This window comes from Arachis stenosperma, chromosome 3 (assembly GCF_014773155.1).
Source record: "Arachis stenosperma cultivar V10309 chromosome 3, arast.V10309.gnm1.PFL2, whole genome shotgun sequence".
In the NCBI taxonomy this organism is placed as follows: domain Eukaryota; kingdom Viridiplantae; phylum Streptophyta; class Magnoliopsida; order Fabales; family Fabaceae; genus Arachis; species Arachis stenosperma.
In genome coordinates, this window is record NC_080379.1 from 28,847,402 (window position 1) to 28,863,718 (window position 16,317).

Here is a 16,317-nt window from a genome sequence, read left to right on the forward strand (position 1 = left end):
GCTGAGCTTGATCTATCCACGAGCTGAGGCTTCTCTTGGAGTTGAATTTCGAGTTATGATGTGCTTTGGGCGTTCAACTCCGGATTATGACGTTTTTCTGGCGTTTAACTCCAGAAAGGAGTGTGTACTTGGCGTTCAACGCCAAGTTGCGTCGTCATTCTTCGAATAAAGTATGGACTATTATATATTTCTGGAAAGCCCTGGATGTCTACTTTCCAACGCCGTTGAGAGCGCGCCATTTAGAGTTCTGTAGCTCCAGAAAATCCATTTCGAGTGCAGGGAGGTCAGAATCCAACAGCATCAGCAGTCCTTTTGTCAGCCTTTTTCAGAGTTTTGCTCAAATCCCTCAATTTCAGTCAGAACTTACCTGAAATCACAGAAAAACACACAAACTCATAGTAAAGTCCAGAAATGTGAATTTAACATAAAAACTAAGGAAAACATCCCTAAAAGTAGCTCAAACTTACTAAAAACTATATAAAAACAATGCCAAAAAGCGTATAAATTATCCGCTCATCACAACACCAAACTTAAATTGTTGCTTGTCCCCAAGCAACTGAAAATAAAATAGGATAAAAAGAAGAGAATATACTATAAAGTCCAAAATATCAATGAATATTAATTTAATTACATGAGCGGGACTTGTAGCTTTTTGCTTCTGAACAGTTTTGGCATCTCACTTTTTCCTTTGTAGTTCAGAGTGATTGGCATCTCTAGGAACTTAGAATTTGGGATAGTGTTATTGACTTTCTTAGTTAAGCATGTTGATTCTTGAACACAGCTACTTTTGAGTCTTGGCTGTGGCCCTAAGCATTTTGTTTTCCAGTATTACCACCGGATACATAAATGCCACAGACACATAACTGGGTGAACCTTTTCAGATTGTGACTCAGCTTTGCTAGAGTCCCCAGTTAGTGGTGTCCAGAGCTCTTAAGCACACTCTTTTGCCTTGGATCACGACTTTAACCACTTAGTCTCAAGCTTTTCTTTTTGCTTGGACCTTCATGACACAAGCACATGGTTAGGGACAGCTTGATTTAGCCGCTTAGGCCTGGATTTTATTTCCTTGGGCCCTCCTATCCATTGATGCTCAAAGCCTTGGATCCTTTTTACCCTTGCCTTTTGGTTTTAAGGGCTATTGGCTTTTTCTACTGCTCCTTCTTTTTCTATATACTCTTTTTAGATCTCTTTTTTTTTTCACTGCTTTTTCTTGCTTCAAGAATCAATTTCATGAATTTTTCAGATCATCAATAACATTTCTCTTTGTTCATCATTCTTTCAAGAACCAACAATTTTAACACTCATAAACAACAAGATCCAAAGACATATGCACTGTTCATTCATTCATTCAGAAAACAAAAATATTGTCACCACATCAATATAATTAAACTAATTTCAATAATAATTTCGAAAATTATGTACTTCTTGTTCTTTTGAATTAAAACATTTTTCTTTTAAGAGAGGTGAAGGACTAATGGATTTTATTTATAGCTTTAAGGCATGGTTACATACTAATGATCATGAAATAAAGACACAAAACATAGATAAACACAATAATTAAAAACCGAAAACAGAAAGAAAATAAAGAACAAGGAATGAGTCCACCTCTAGTGGCGTCTTCTTCTTGAAGGACCAATGATGTTCTTCAACTCTTCTATGTCCCTTCCTTGCCTTTGTTGCTCCTCCCTCATTGCTCTTTGATCTTCTCTTATTTCTTGGAGAGTGAGGGCGTGTTCATGGTGTTCCACCCTTAGTTGTTCCACATTATGGCTCAAATCTTCCAAGGAGGTATTAAGTTGCTCCCAATAGTTGTTGGGAGGAAAGTGCATTTGAGGCATTTGTTGATGGTGAACCTCCTCTTGTTCTCCTTGAGGGCCGTGAGGAACTCCCCTTGTTTGCTCCATCCTTTTCTTGGTGATGGGCTTGTCTTCTTCAATGGAGACATCTCCATCTATGATAACTCCGGCTGAATAACATAGATGGCATATGAGGTGAGGGAAGGCTAGCCGTGCCATGTATGAAGGCTTGTCAGCTATTTTGTAGAGTTCATTGGATATGACTTCATGAACCTCTACTTCCTCTCCAATCATGATGCTATGAATCATGATGGCCCGATCCATAGTGACTTCAGATCGGTTGCTTGTAGGAATGATGGACCTTTGGATGAATTCCAACCATCCTCTAGCTACAGGCTTGAGGTCCAGTCTTCTTAGTTGGACTGGATTACCTTTGGAGTCAACTCTCCATTGGGCGCCTTCCACACAAATGTCCCTAAGGACTTGGTCCAACCTTTGATCAAAGTTGACCCTTCTAGTGTAGGGGTGTTCATCACCTTGCATCATAGGCAAATGAAACGCCAACCTCACATTTTCCGGACTAAAATCCAAGTATTTCCCCCTAACCATTGTGAGATAATTCTTTGGATTCGGGTTCATACTTTGATCATGGTTTCTAGTGATCCATGCATTGGCATAGAACTCTTGAACCATTAAAATTCCAACTTGTTGTATGGGGTTGGCTATGACTTCCCAACCTCTTCTTTGAATTTCAAGTCGGATTTCCGGATACTCATTCTTCTTGAGTTTGAAAGGGACCTCATGGATCACTTTCTTCTTTGCCACAACATCATAGAAGTGGTCTTGGTGGCTCTTGGAGATGAATCTCTCCTTCTCCCATGACTCGGAAGTGGAAGCTTTTGCCTTCCCTTTTCCTTTTCTTGAGGAAACTCCGGCCTTGGGTGCCATTGATGGTGAATGAAAAATAAAAAGCTTAGGCTTTTTACCACACCAAACTTAAAGTTTGCTCGCCCTCGAGCAAAAAAAGAAAAGAAGAGTAGAAGAAGAAGAGAATATTGGAAGAGAGGGAGAAGAGAGGGTTCGGCTATATGAGAGAAGAAGGTGATTGTGTTGTGTGAAAATGATGAAGAATGGAAGGGTATTTATAGGGAGGGGGGAGGGTATAGTTTCGGCCAATTTGGGTGGGAATGGGTGGGGAATTGAATTTGAAAGTAGTGGGGGTAGGTGGGGTGTATGGGGAAGAGGGTATGATGTGAATGGTGAATGGGGTAATTGGGAAGAGGAATTGAGGTGATTGATGAAGGGTGTTGGGAAGTGTGATATTGAGAATGAGATTTGGATTAGAAGAGTGTGATTAGGATTAAAAGAAAAGGTAGGTGGGGATCCTGTGGGGTCCACAGATCCTAAGGTGAGGATCCTGTGGGGTCCACAGATCCTGAGGTGAAAACAAATACCATTCCTTCACCATATAGGCATGTAACATGCCTTGATGCATCATTCTGGCGTTCAAACGCCCATTGATGCACGTTCTGGGCGTTAAACGCCCATGTTATGCATGTTTCTGGCGTTCAGCGCCAGATTGTCCTCTGTGTGCGCATCCTGGCGTTAAACGCCAGGTTGTTGCTTGTTTTGGGCGTTCAGCGCCAGAATGGTGCTCTGTTCTGGCGTTGAACGCCAGATAGATGCACCTTACTGGCGTTGAACGCCAGCCTGTGCTGCCTCCAGGGTGAAAAATTTTTTCTTCTGTTTTTGACTCTGTTTTTAATTTTTTTGATTTTTTTCGTGACTCCTCATGATCATGTACCTAATAAAACAGAAAAATAGCAAAGAAACAAAATAAAATAAAATTAGATAAATAAAATTGGGTTGCCTCCCAACAAGCGCTTCTTTAATGTCAATAGCTTGACAGTGGTTCTCATGGAACCACATGGTGATCAGGTCAATTTAGTGTGTAGTATTCCCAACACCAAACTTAGAGTTTGGATATGGGGTTTGAACACCAAACTTAGAGTTTGGTTGTGGCCTCACAACACCAAACTTAGAGTTTGACTGTGTGGGCTCTTCTTGACCTTGAACTGAGAGAAGCTCTTCATGCTTACTCTCTTTTGTCACAGAGGGATGGTCATGTGCCTTAAACACAAGGTAGTCCCCATTCAATTGAAGGACTAACTCACCTCTGTTGACATCTATTACAGCTCCTGCTGTGGCTTAGGAAAGGTCTTCCTAGGATGATGCATTCATCATCTTCCTTCCTAGTGTCTAGGATTATGACACCAGTAGGGATGTAAAGGCCTTCAACCTTTACTAGCACGTCCTCTACTAATCCATAAGCTTGTCTTATGGACTTATCTGCCAATTGTAATGAGAACAAGGCAGGTTGTACCTCAATGATCCCCATCTTCTCCATTACAGAGAGTGGCATCAGATTTATCCCTGACCCCAGATCACATAGAGCTTTTTCAAAGCTCATGGTGCCAATGGTGCAGGGTATTGAGAACTTGCCAGGATCTTGTTTCTTTTGAGGTAGAGTTCTCTGAATCCAAGTATCTAGTTCACTAATGAGCAAGGGAGGTTCACTTTCCCAAGTCTCATTACCAAACAGCTTGGCATTCAGCTTCATGATAGCTCCTAAATATAGAGCAGCTTGCTCTCCAATCATATCTTCATCCTCTTTAGAGGATGAATATTCTTCAGAGCTCATGAATGGCAGAAGGAGATTTAATGGAATCTCTATGGTTTCTAGATGAGCCTCAGATTCCTTTGGATCCTTAATAGGAAACTCCTTCTTGCTTAAGGGACGTCCCAGGAGGTCTTCCTCCTTAGGATTTTCGTCCTCCTCCTCCCTAGTGCATTCGGCCTCTTTGATTAAATCAATGGCCTTGCACTCTCCTTTTGGATTCTCTTCTGTATTGCTTGGGAGAATACTGGGAGGAGTTTCAATGACTTTCTTACTCAGCTGGCCCACTTGTGCCTCCAGATTTCTGATGGAAAATCTGGTTTCATTCATGAAACTGAAAGTGGCCTTTGACAGATCAGAGACTATATTGGCTAAATTAGAATTATTTTGTTCAGAGTTCTCTGTCTGTTGCTGAGAAGATGATGGATATGGCTTACTATTATTCAGCCTTGTACGTCCACCATTGTTAAAACCTTGTTGAGGTTTTTGTTGATCCTTCCAGGAGAAATTTGGATGATTTCTCCATGATGAGTTATAGGTGTTTCCATAAGGTTCACCTAGGTAATTAACCTCTGCCATGGCAGGGTTTTCAGGATCATAAGCTTCTTCAGAAGCTGCCTCTCTAGTACTGTTGGATGCATGTTGCAATCCATTCAGATTTTGAGAGATCATGTTGACCTGTTGAGTCAACACTTTGTTCTGAGCCAATATGGCATTCAGAGCATCAATTTCAAGAACTCCTTTCTTCTGAGGTACCCCATTGTTCACGGAATTCCTCTCAGAGGTGTACATGAACTGGTTGTTTGCAACCATGTCAATGAGTTCTTGAGCCTCTTCAGGCGTTTTCTTCAGGTGAATAGATCCACCTGCAGAATGGTCCAATGACATTTTTCGAAAATTCAGAGAGACCATAATAGAATATATCTAATAATGCAGTGACAAGCTTATCCCATGAGTCCAGGCTATCCTTGGGTTGTGAATCCAACCATACTCTAGCTCTGTCTCTTACAGCAAAAGGGAAAAGCATGAGTCTGTAGACTTCAGGATCAACTCCATTCGTCTTTACAGTCTCACAGATCTGCAAGAACTCAGTTAAAAACTGATAAGGATCTTCAGATGGAAGTCCATAAAACTTGCAGTTTTGTTGCATTAAAGCAACTAGTTGAGGCTTAAGCTCAAAGTTATTGGCTCCAATGGCAGGAATGGAGATGCTTCTTCCATCAAATTTGGATGTTGGCTTAGTGAAGTCACCAAGCATTCTCCTTGCATTATTATTATTATTTTCTTCTGCCATCTCTTTCTCTTGTTCGAAAATTTCTGAAAGGTTGTTTCTCTTAAAGATGTTTTTGGATTGTTGTAATTTAGCTTCTCTTAATCTTCTCTTCAGAGTCCTTTCAGGTTCTGGATCAACTTCAACAAGAGTGCCTTTATCCTTCAACAAGGTTCCTGCTCATATGAAGGAGAAGAAAACAAGAATAGAAAGAGGAATCTTCTATGTCACAGTATAGAGATTCCTTTATGTTAGTAGAAGAAGAAAGGGGTAGAAGAAGAGGGATGGAATCGGATTTTGGATGAAGAGAGGTGAAGAGAAGTGTTAGTAATTAAATAATTAAATAGGATAAGAAAAGAGAAAAGAAAATTCGAAAATAATTTTTGAAAAGGGGTTAGTGATTTTCGAAAATTAGAGATAAAATGTAATTAAAATTAAAACATGAAACAATTAATTAATTAAAAAGAATTTTTGAAAAAGAGAGAGATATTTTCGAAAATAGGAAAGAGAAAAGTAGTTAGGTGGTTTTGAAAAAGATAAGAAACAAACAAAAGTTAGTTAGTTAATTGAAAAAGATTTGAAATCAAATTTGAAAAAGATAAGAAGATAGTAAGTTAGATAAGATATTTTGAAATCAAATTTTGAAAAATAAAAATTTTTGAAAAAGATAAATTAAAAGATAAAAAGATTTAATTCAAAAATAATTTGAAATTATTTATTTCACTAACAAGAAACTACAAGATAAGATTCTAGAACTTAAAGATTGAACCTTTCTTAACAAGAAAGTAACAAACTTCAAATTTTTGAACCAATCACATTAATTATTAGTGAATTTTCGAAAATTACATATAAAGATAAGAAAAAGATTTTGAAAATATTTTGAAAAATATTTTTGAAATTTTCGAAAATAAATAAAAATTTTGAGAAAGATATGATTTTGAAAAAGATTTTGAAAAGATAAGATTTTTAAAATTGAAATTTTGACTTGACTTGTAAGAAACAACTAATTTTGAAAATTTTTGACCAAGTCAACCCAAAATTTCGAAAATTTGGAGGAAAATAAGGAAAAGATATTTTTGATTTTTAAATTTTTAAAGAAAAACACAAAAATGACCCAAAACATGAAAATTTTGGATCAAGACACAAGATGCATGCAAGAATGCTATGAATGTCAAGATGAACACCAAGAACACTATGAAGATCATGATGAACATCAAGAACATAATTTTAAAAAATTTTTGATGCAAAGAAAATATGCAAGACACCAAACTTAGAAATTTTTAATGCATGGAAAATATGAATGAAAAAATGCACATGAAAAACAAGAAAAGACACAAAACAAGAAATCATCAAGATCAAACAAGAAGACTTATCAAGAACAACTTGAAGATCATGAAGAACACTATGAATGCATGAGATTTTCGAAAAAAATGCAAGAAAAAATTTTTAAAGCATGCAATTGACACCAAACTTAAAAATTAACACAAGACTCAAACAAGAAACACAAAATATTTTTGGATTTTATGATTTTCTAATTTTTTTTTTGGATTTTTATTAATTATTTTCGAAAATAATGTGAAGAAAAACGAAAAATAAAAAGAAAAATTTTGAAAAAGATTTTTGAAAAGAAAATTACCTAATCTGAGCAACAAGATGAACCGTCAGTTGTCCATACTCGAACAATCCCCGGCAACGGCGCCAAAAACTTGGTGGACGAAATTGTGATTCAACATCCTTAAGTTTGTATGGAATCTATCTTTTGAGCTTTAGTATGAATATACCCTTAGGACACTGTTTATTTTGAGATGAAGGCTTCTAAGGGGCAGCACCTGTGTGAGGTTTTCTTTATTGGAATTCACAACTCCGTTCAACTAACCAGCAAGTGTACTGGGTCGTCCAAGTAATAACCTTACGTGAGTAAGGGTCGAATCCACAGAGATTGTTGGTATGAAGCAAGTTATGGTCACCTTGCAAATCTCAGTTAGGCGGATTAAACATTTGTAATAGTGATAATTGGATTGTTCTAATAAAAAGGAATAATAAAAGGGATAGAGATACTTATGCAGATTCATTGGTAGGAATTTCAGATAAGCGGAATGGAGATGCTGTAGAGCTCTCGGATGCCTGCTATCCCATTGCTTCTACTCAATCCTTCTTACTCCTCTCCATGGCAAGCTTTGTATAGGGGTTCACTATCAGCTGTGGCTACTTTCATTCCTCTCGGGGAAATAACCTGTACGGCTGTCACTCGCACAGCTAACCAGTCTGGAGGCATCACCCATGGTTGATAGCTACATCCCATCCTCGCAGTGAAAGCTAATGCACGCACTCTGTCACAGTACGGCCAATCACCGGTTGGTTCCCGCTCCTACTGGAATAGAATCCCTCTTTTGCGTTTGTCACTAACGCCCAGCAGGTTAAAGTTTGAAGCACGTCACAGTCATTCATGAACGGAATCCTACTCGGAATACCACAGACAAGGTGAGACTTTCCGGATTCCCAGGATCCTACTCGGAACACCACAGACAAGGTTGGACTTTCCGGATCCAGATGAATGCCGCCATCTATCTAGCTTATACCATGAAGATTCTGTTGGGGAATCTCAGAGATACACATTCAAGCTTTGTTGCATGTAGAACGGAAGTGGTTGTCAATCACGCGCGTTCATCAGTGAGAATAATAATGAGGGTTATCTAACTCATCATCATTCATCATGTTCTTGAGTACGAATGAATATCTTGGAATAAGAATAAGATAGAGAATTGAATAAAAGAAAATAGAACTTCATTAATCTTTGAGGTACAGCAGAGCTCCACACCCTTAATCTATGGTGTGCAGAAACTCCACCGTTGAAAATACATAAGTAAAAGAAGGTTCAGGCATGGCCGAATGGCCAGCCCTCTCCACGATCAAGTGACCGAATGATTAGAGACTTAAAGTGGTCAAAAGATGGTCAAAAGATAACTAATACATTAGTGAATCAGCCTATTTATAATAAACTAGCTCCTAGGGTTTACATGAGTAAGTAATTGATGCATAAATCCACTTCCGGGGCCCACTTGGTGTATGCTTGGGCTGAGCTTGATCTATCCACGAGCTGAGGCTTCTCTTGGAGTTGAATTTCGAGTTATGATGTGCTTTGGGCGTTCAACTCCGGATTATGACGTTTTTCTGGCGTTTAACTCCAGAAAGGAGTGTGTACTTGGCGTTCAACGCCAAGTTGCGTCGTCATTCTTCGAATAAAGTATGGACTATTATATATTGCTGGAAAGCCCTGGATGTCTACTTTCCAACGCCGTTGAGAGCGCGCCATTTAGAGTTCTGTAGCTCCAGAAAATCCATTTCGAGTGCAGGGAGGTCAGAATCCAACAGCATCAGCAGTCCTTTTGTCAGCCTTTTTCAGAGTTTTGCTCAAATCCCTCAATTTCAGTCAGAACTTACCTGAAATCACAGAAAAACACACAAACTCATAGTAAAGTCCAGAAATGTGAATTTAACATAAAAACTAAGGAAAACATCCCTAAAAGTAGCTCAAACTTACTAAAAACTATATAAAAATAATGCCAAAAAGCGTATAAATTATCCGCTCATCAACGAGCTAAAGTCTCAGTTAGAGGATTTGTTGGGAAAGAATTTCATACGGCCAAGTGTCTCTCTGTGGGGTGCTCCAGTGTTACTGGTGAAGAAGAAAGATGGGAGTATGCGGCTCTGTGTGGATTACAGGCAGCTGAACAAGGTTACAATAAAGAATAAGTACCCATTGCCGAGAATTGATGATCTCATGGACCAGTTACAAGGAGCTGGAGTTTTCTCCAAGATCGATTTGCGATCCGGTTATCACCAGATAAGGGTGAGGGGTGAGGATATCCCTAAGACCGCTTTCAGGACTCGTTATGGTCATTACGAGTACACCGTAATGTCTTTTGGGTTGACGAACGCTCCTACGGTATTCATGGATTACATGAATAGAGTCTTCCGTCCATTTCTGGATAAATTCGTTGTTGTCTTCATTGATGACATATTGATTTATTCCAAGACTGAAGAAGAGCATGCGGAACACTTGAGGACCGTGTTGTAGATTCTAAAGGAGAAGAAACTTTATGCAAAACTGTCTAAGTGTGAATTTTGGAAGAGTGAGGTGAAGTTTTTGGGCCATGTGGTGAGTAAGAAGGGAATAGCCGTAGACCCAACTAAGGTGGAGGCTGTGATGGATTGGAAACAACCAACCACCGTAACAGAGATAAGAAGTTTTCTGGGTTTAGCTGGCTATTACCGAAGGTTTATCAAGGGCTTTTCACAGATAGCTTTGCCAATGACAAAGTTAACCCGCAAAGACACTCCGGTTGTTTGGACTCCTGAATGCGAGGAGAGCTTTCAGACATTGAAGAAAAAGTTGACCACTGCACCTGTGTTAGTGTTACCTGAGCCAAACGAGCCTTTTGAGGTGTATTGTGATGCCTCATTGAAGGGTCTATTGTGCGTGCTGATGCAGCATCGTAATGTGGTGGCGTATGCCTCACGACAGTTGAGACCTCATGAAGTTAATTACCCTACGCACGATTTGGAACTCGCTGCGGTTGTGTTTGCCTTGAAGGTGTGGAGACATTATCTCTATGGGGTTAAGTTCCAAGTTTTCTCCGATCATAAGAGCTTGAAGTACCTCTTTGATCAAAAAGAGCTTAATATGAGGCAGAGAAGGTGGATGGAATTGTTGAAAGACTACGACTTTGAGTTGCATTACCATCCGGGAAAGGCAAACGTAGTGGCGGATGCGTTAAGTCGGAAGTCATTATATGTGGCTTGGATGATGCTTCAAGAGGAGAAGTTACTCAAGGGATTCGAGAGTCTGAAAATTGGTGCTCGAGAAGTATCCAGAACTTTATGTTTGAGCCGATTAGAAATCTCAAGTGACTTTAAGTCTGAACTCCTAAAGGCTCATCAAGATGATGAAGCGTTATGGAAAGTGTTACCGGCCATTGAGCAAGGAAAACAGTGGAGAGTGTCGGAAGAAAAAGATGGGTTATGGAGATTCAAGGGTAGAATCATTGTGCCGGATGTTGGCACTTTGAGGCAAGATATCTTAAAGGAGGCACACAAAAGCGGATTCTCCATTCACCCGGGAAGTACTAAGATGTACCATGATTTAAAGGCGATGTTTTGGTGGACGGGTATGAAGAATGATGTGGCGGAATATGTTTCAAAGTGCTTAACTTGTCAAAAGGTAAAGATTGAACATCAAAGACCTTCCGGGATGTTGCAACCTTTAGAGATTCCACAATGGAAGTGGGAAAGTATTGCAATGGACTTTGTGTCAGGATTGCCAAGGACTAGGACTGGTTTTGATGCTGTTTGGGTGATTGTGGACCGACTGACGAAGTCAGCTCACTTTTTGCCCATTCGTATGACTTACACCCTTGAGGAGCTAGCACGGTTATACATAAAGGAGATTGTGAGACTTCATGGTGTACCTGCTACTATAATCTCTGATAGAGATCCTCGTTTCACTTCAAGGTTTTGGGGTGCATTTCAGAAGGCTTTTGGAACCCGATTAAGCTTGAGCACAGCTTACCATCCTCAAACAGATGGTCAATCTGAGGGGACGAACCAAACACTAGAGGATATGTTGAGAGCTTGTGTTTTGGACCAACCGGCGAGTTGGGATCGGTATATAACATTAGTGGAGTTTGCATACAATAATAGTTATCATGCGAGCATTGGAATGGCTCCGTATGAGGCCTTGTATGGGAGGAAATGTCAATCTCCGCTATGTTGGTATGAAGCTGGAGAGAAAAGCTTGTTGGGACCGGAAATGATAGCTGAGACTACTGAACAAGTCAAGAAAATCCGAGATAGGATGCTTACGGCGCAGAGTCGTCAAAAGAGTTACGCCGATCAGAGGCGAAAGCCCTTAGAATTTGAGGAAGGGGACCATGTCTTCCTTAAGGTTACTCCGACTACAGAAGTAGGTAGGGCGATTAAGGCAAAGAAATTGAATCCTCGATACATTGGTCCATTTCAGATCCTAGAGAGGATTGGACCGGTGACGTATCGGATGGCTCTACCACCTCATCTTTCGAACCTGCACGACGTGTTTCACGTGTCGCAGCTTCGGAAGTACACTCCTGATGCTAGCCATGTTTTGGAACCCGAATCGGTTCAGTTAAGGGAAGATTTGACGCTTCCAGTGGCTCCAGTCAGAATTGATGATACTAGTATCAAACGGTTGCGTGGAAAAGAGGTTTCATTAGTCAAAGTGGCTTGGAGTCGAGGCGGTGTTGAGGAACACACTTGGGAACTTGAGTCGGAGATGCGAACGGATTATCCGCATTTATTCTCAGGTAATTGCATTTGAATTTTGTGGGCAAAATTCCCAATTAGGTGGGTAGAATGTAAAACCCGGTTAATTAACGGCTAATTAAACCATAAATGAGAATTAATTCTAGAAAGCCTAAAATGTGATTTTTATGGCTAAATGTGATAGAGGAGACTGAGACGAGAATTTTGGTACCAATTTTATAGAATTCGGACCAAGATTGGACCGAACGGGCCAAACCGGGCCAACCGGACCCAAAGTGGGCCCTTGGCCCAACATAACTAGACCAAAACCCTAGTTTTCAGCATTCTCTCTCCTCACTAAACACACTCACATGCTGAAAATGGAGGCCATGGAGGGAAGAACTCTCTCTCAAGTTCTATCTCTCACTTGATCTTCAAACCACCATAACTTTTGATCTAGAGCTCCGATTGCCGCTCCGTTTGCGGCCACGGGTTCACCGTGGAGAGCTCTACAAAACCCATACAATTAATCTTGAGGTAAGCCACGTTTTGCTCTTCGAAATTCCAGCCTTGTTTTCGAGTTTTATGAGCAAAAATGTTGAGATTTTGGGCTCTTTGATGTTATAGGACCCAACTCTCTTGAAGGAGAAGGTTAATCTTGTCTCCTTGGACCTTGGGTGTGGTAAGATTCTCAACCCTAGTGTGATTTGTGGTTTTATGATGTTTGGGTATTGAGATGTTATGTATGGGTATGATGATTGTGGCTTAGGTTGTATATATGTGAATATTGGATCTTGATTGGTGATTTTGAAAAGCTTGAAAAGGGTTTGGTGGTGAAAAATCTGTTCTTGGAGGTTTTGAGGCCTTGAGAGCTTGTGGATAAGTGGTTTGGAAGTGCTCCAGTTGAGCTTGGGAAATCGGCTAAGGTATGGTTTCGGTTTCTCGTATCTAATATGTAATGTGGTAGGAAATACTTAGGCTAGAGGCCCTAAGATAGGCATTGAATTGTTGATGTTGTTGAATGATTGAGATATATGATGTGGTCATATATGTGATGATGATTATTGATGCCTTGGTGGTGTGATGTATGAGAAATATGCATGTTGTGATATATGCTTGATGAATGGTTATGGTTGAATTGTGGGTTGAACCATGTTGATGGTGAGTATGATGTTGATTGAGTACAATAATGACTTATTGGAATTGGTGTTGTTGAGAATTGGCATGAGGAATAGTATATGATATGTCAATATGTTTGAGTTTGAGCCACTTGGATGAAGTGGGTTAAAATGATGAGATAGTGATTTTGTAAATTATGGTAAAGTGTCAATGTGTGAGTTGAGGAGGCTTGATGTTGAATTTGATATATTTTGATTGATTTCAAAGAAAAGGGATGAAATTGGCATGTTTTGATAGATTTTGAAAAGAGTTGGAAATGGCTTGTTTTGAAAATGGCACTTGGTGGTTTTTATGAAAAACATGGTTTTGGGCATACTTTGGTGGGACATAACTTGGACTACGGATCTCTGTTTTGTACCAAATCTGTTTAGAAATGAAATTTGATCCGAGATGTCCATGCCGTTCGAAGAACGGGTGAAAAATGATTTAAAATGAGGAAGTTATGTCCATTGGAAGATAGGGGTTTGAATCTGTGAATTCTGCAGCTTTTAACTTAGAAAATTTGTAGCAGAATAACCCCTTGCGCGTAGGCGTACCTGGCGCGTACACGCCGATCTTCCAGAAAACGCCATCCACGCGTGCGCGTGATGTGCGCGGGCGCGCCGATTGTGCTGCACCCAATGCCCAGCCATTTTCCAGAGAGTTATGCCAGAACTGTGCCAGTGTTGTGCCTGGGGCACGAGAACACCCGCGCGTACGCGTGGTTGACGCGTGCGCGTCGATTGGCAAATTTTTAATCCACGCGTTAGCGTGCATGACGCTTACGCGTCGATGAGTTTTTGAGGCCATCCACGCGTGCGCGTGGAGTGCGCGTACGCGTGGCCCTGTTTTCATCCCAAAGTTGATTTTTGAGTTTTAAAAGCCAAATCTCATACTCCTAAGCCTCCGATCTCACCATTTATGTCTTAAATCATTATGACATGCCTAGTGGTGCGCGAAATTGTGAACAATACTTTTTCACAACTCTCATAATCCCTGGTCATGAACTCCAAAAACTTGGTGGTTCAATTCCATGGCATTACACAACTTCGCACAACTAACCAGCAAGTGCACTGGGTCGTCCAAGTAATACCTTACGTGAGTAAGGGTCGATCCCACGGAGATTGTTAGCATTGAAGCAAGCTATGGTCATCTTGTAAATCTTAGTCAGGCAAACTCAAATGTATATGGTGATGAACGAAAATAATATAAAATATAAAGATAGTGATACTTATGCATATCATTGGTGTATGAGCTTCAGACAAGTGTATGAAGATGCCTTCCCTTCCGTCTCTCTGCTTTCCTACTGCCTTCATCCAATCCTTCTTACTCCTTTCCATGGCAAGCTCGTGTAGGGTTTCACTGTTGTCAGCAGCTACCTCCCATCCTCTCAGTGAAAGCGATTGCATATGTCCTGTCACGGCATAGCGAAATTCAGCTGTCGGTTCTCGGTCAGGCCGGAATAATATCCATTGATACTTTTGCGTCTGTCACTAACGCCCTAGCCTGCTAGGAGTTTGAAGCACGTCACAGTCATTCAGTCATTGAATCCTACTCAGAATACCACAGACAAGGTTAGACCTTCCGGATTCTCTTGAATGCTGCCATCAGTTCTTGCCTATACCACGAAGACTCTGATCTCACGGAATTGAATGGAAGAACAATAGTAATTGCATTAATACTCGAGGTACAGCAGAGCTCCACACCTTAATCTATGGTGTGTAGAAACTCCACCGTTGAAAATACATAAGAACAGGGTCTAGGCATGGCCGAATGGCCAGCCTCCCAAAGGTCTAAGATAGCATAAAACAAAGATAGCTACCAAAAGTCTCCCTAAATACAATAGTAAAAAGGTCCTACTTATAAAAAACTAGTACATAGATGAGTAAATGACATAAAAATCCACTTCCGGGCCCACTTGGTGTGTGCTTGGGCTGAGCAATGAAGCTTTTTCGTGTAGAGACTCTCCTTGGAGTTAAACGCCAGCTTTAGTGCCAGTTTGGGCGTTTAACTCCCAATTAGGTGCCAGTTCCGGCGTTTAACGCTGGAATTTCTTGAGGTGACTTTGAACGCCGGTTTGGGCCATCAAATCTTGGGCAAAGTATGGACTATTATATATTGCTGGAAAGCCCAGGATGTCTACTTTCCAACGCCGTTGAGAGCGCGCCAATTGGGCTTCTGTAGCTCCAGAAAATCCACTTCGAGTGCAGGGAGGTCAGAATCCAACACCATCTGCAGTCCTTTTGAGTCTCTGGATCAGATTTTTGCTCAGGTCCCTCAATTTCAGCCAGAAAATATCTGAAATCACAGAAAAACACACAAACTCATAGTAAAGTCCAGAAAAGTGAATTTTAACTAAAAACTAATAAAAATATACTAAAAACTAACTAGAAGATACTAAAAACATACTAAAAACAATGCCAAAAAGTGTACAAATTATCCGCTCATCACAACACCAAACTTAAATTGTTGCTTGTCCCCAAGCAACTGAAAATCAAATAAGATAAAAAGAAGAGAATATGCAATGAATTCCAAAAACATCTATGAAGATCAGTATTAATTAGATGAGCGGGGCTTTTATCTTTTTGCCTCTGAATAGTATTGGCATCTCACTCTATCCCTTGTAATTCAGAATGATTGGCTTCCTTAGGAACTTAGAATCCAGATAGTGTTAATGATTCTCCTAGTAAAGTATGATGATTCTTGAACACAGCTATTTATTGAGTCTTGGCTGTGGCCCAAAGCACTCTGTCTTCCAGTATTACCACCGGATACATACATGCCACAGACACATAATTGGGTGAACCTTTTCAGATTGTGACTCAGCTTTGCTAAAGTCCCCAATTAGAGGTGTCCAGGGTTCTTAAGCACACTCTTATTTGCCTTGGATCACAACTTTATTTCTTTTTTTTATTCTTTTTTTTTTCTTTTTTTTTCGGTTTTTTTTTTCTGCTTTTTCTTGCTTCAAGAATCATTTTTAATGATTTTTCAGATCCTCAGTAACATGTCTCCTTTTTCATCATTCTTTCAAGAGCCAATATTCATGAACCACAAATTCAAAAGACATATGCACTGTTCAAGCATACATTCAGAGAACAAAAGTGTTGCCACCACATCAATATAATTAAACTGTTATAAAA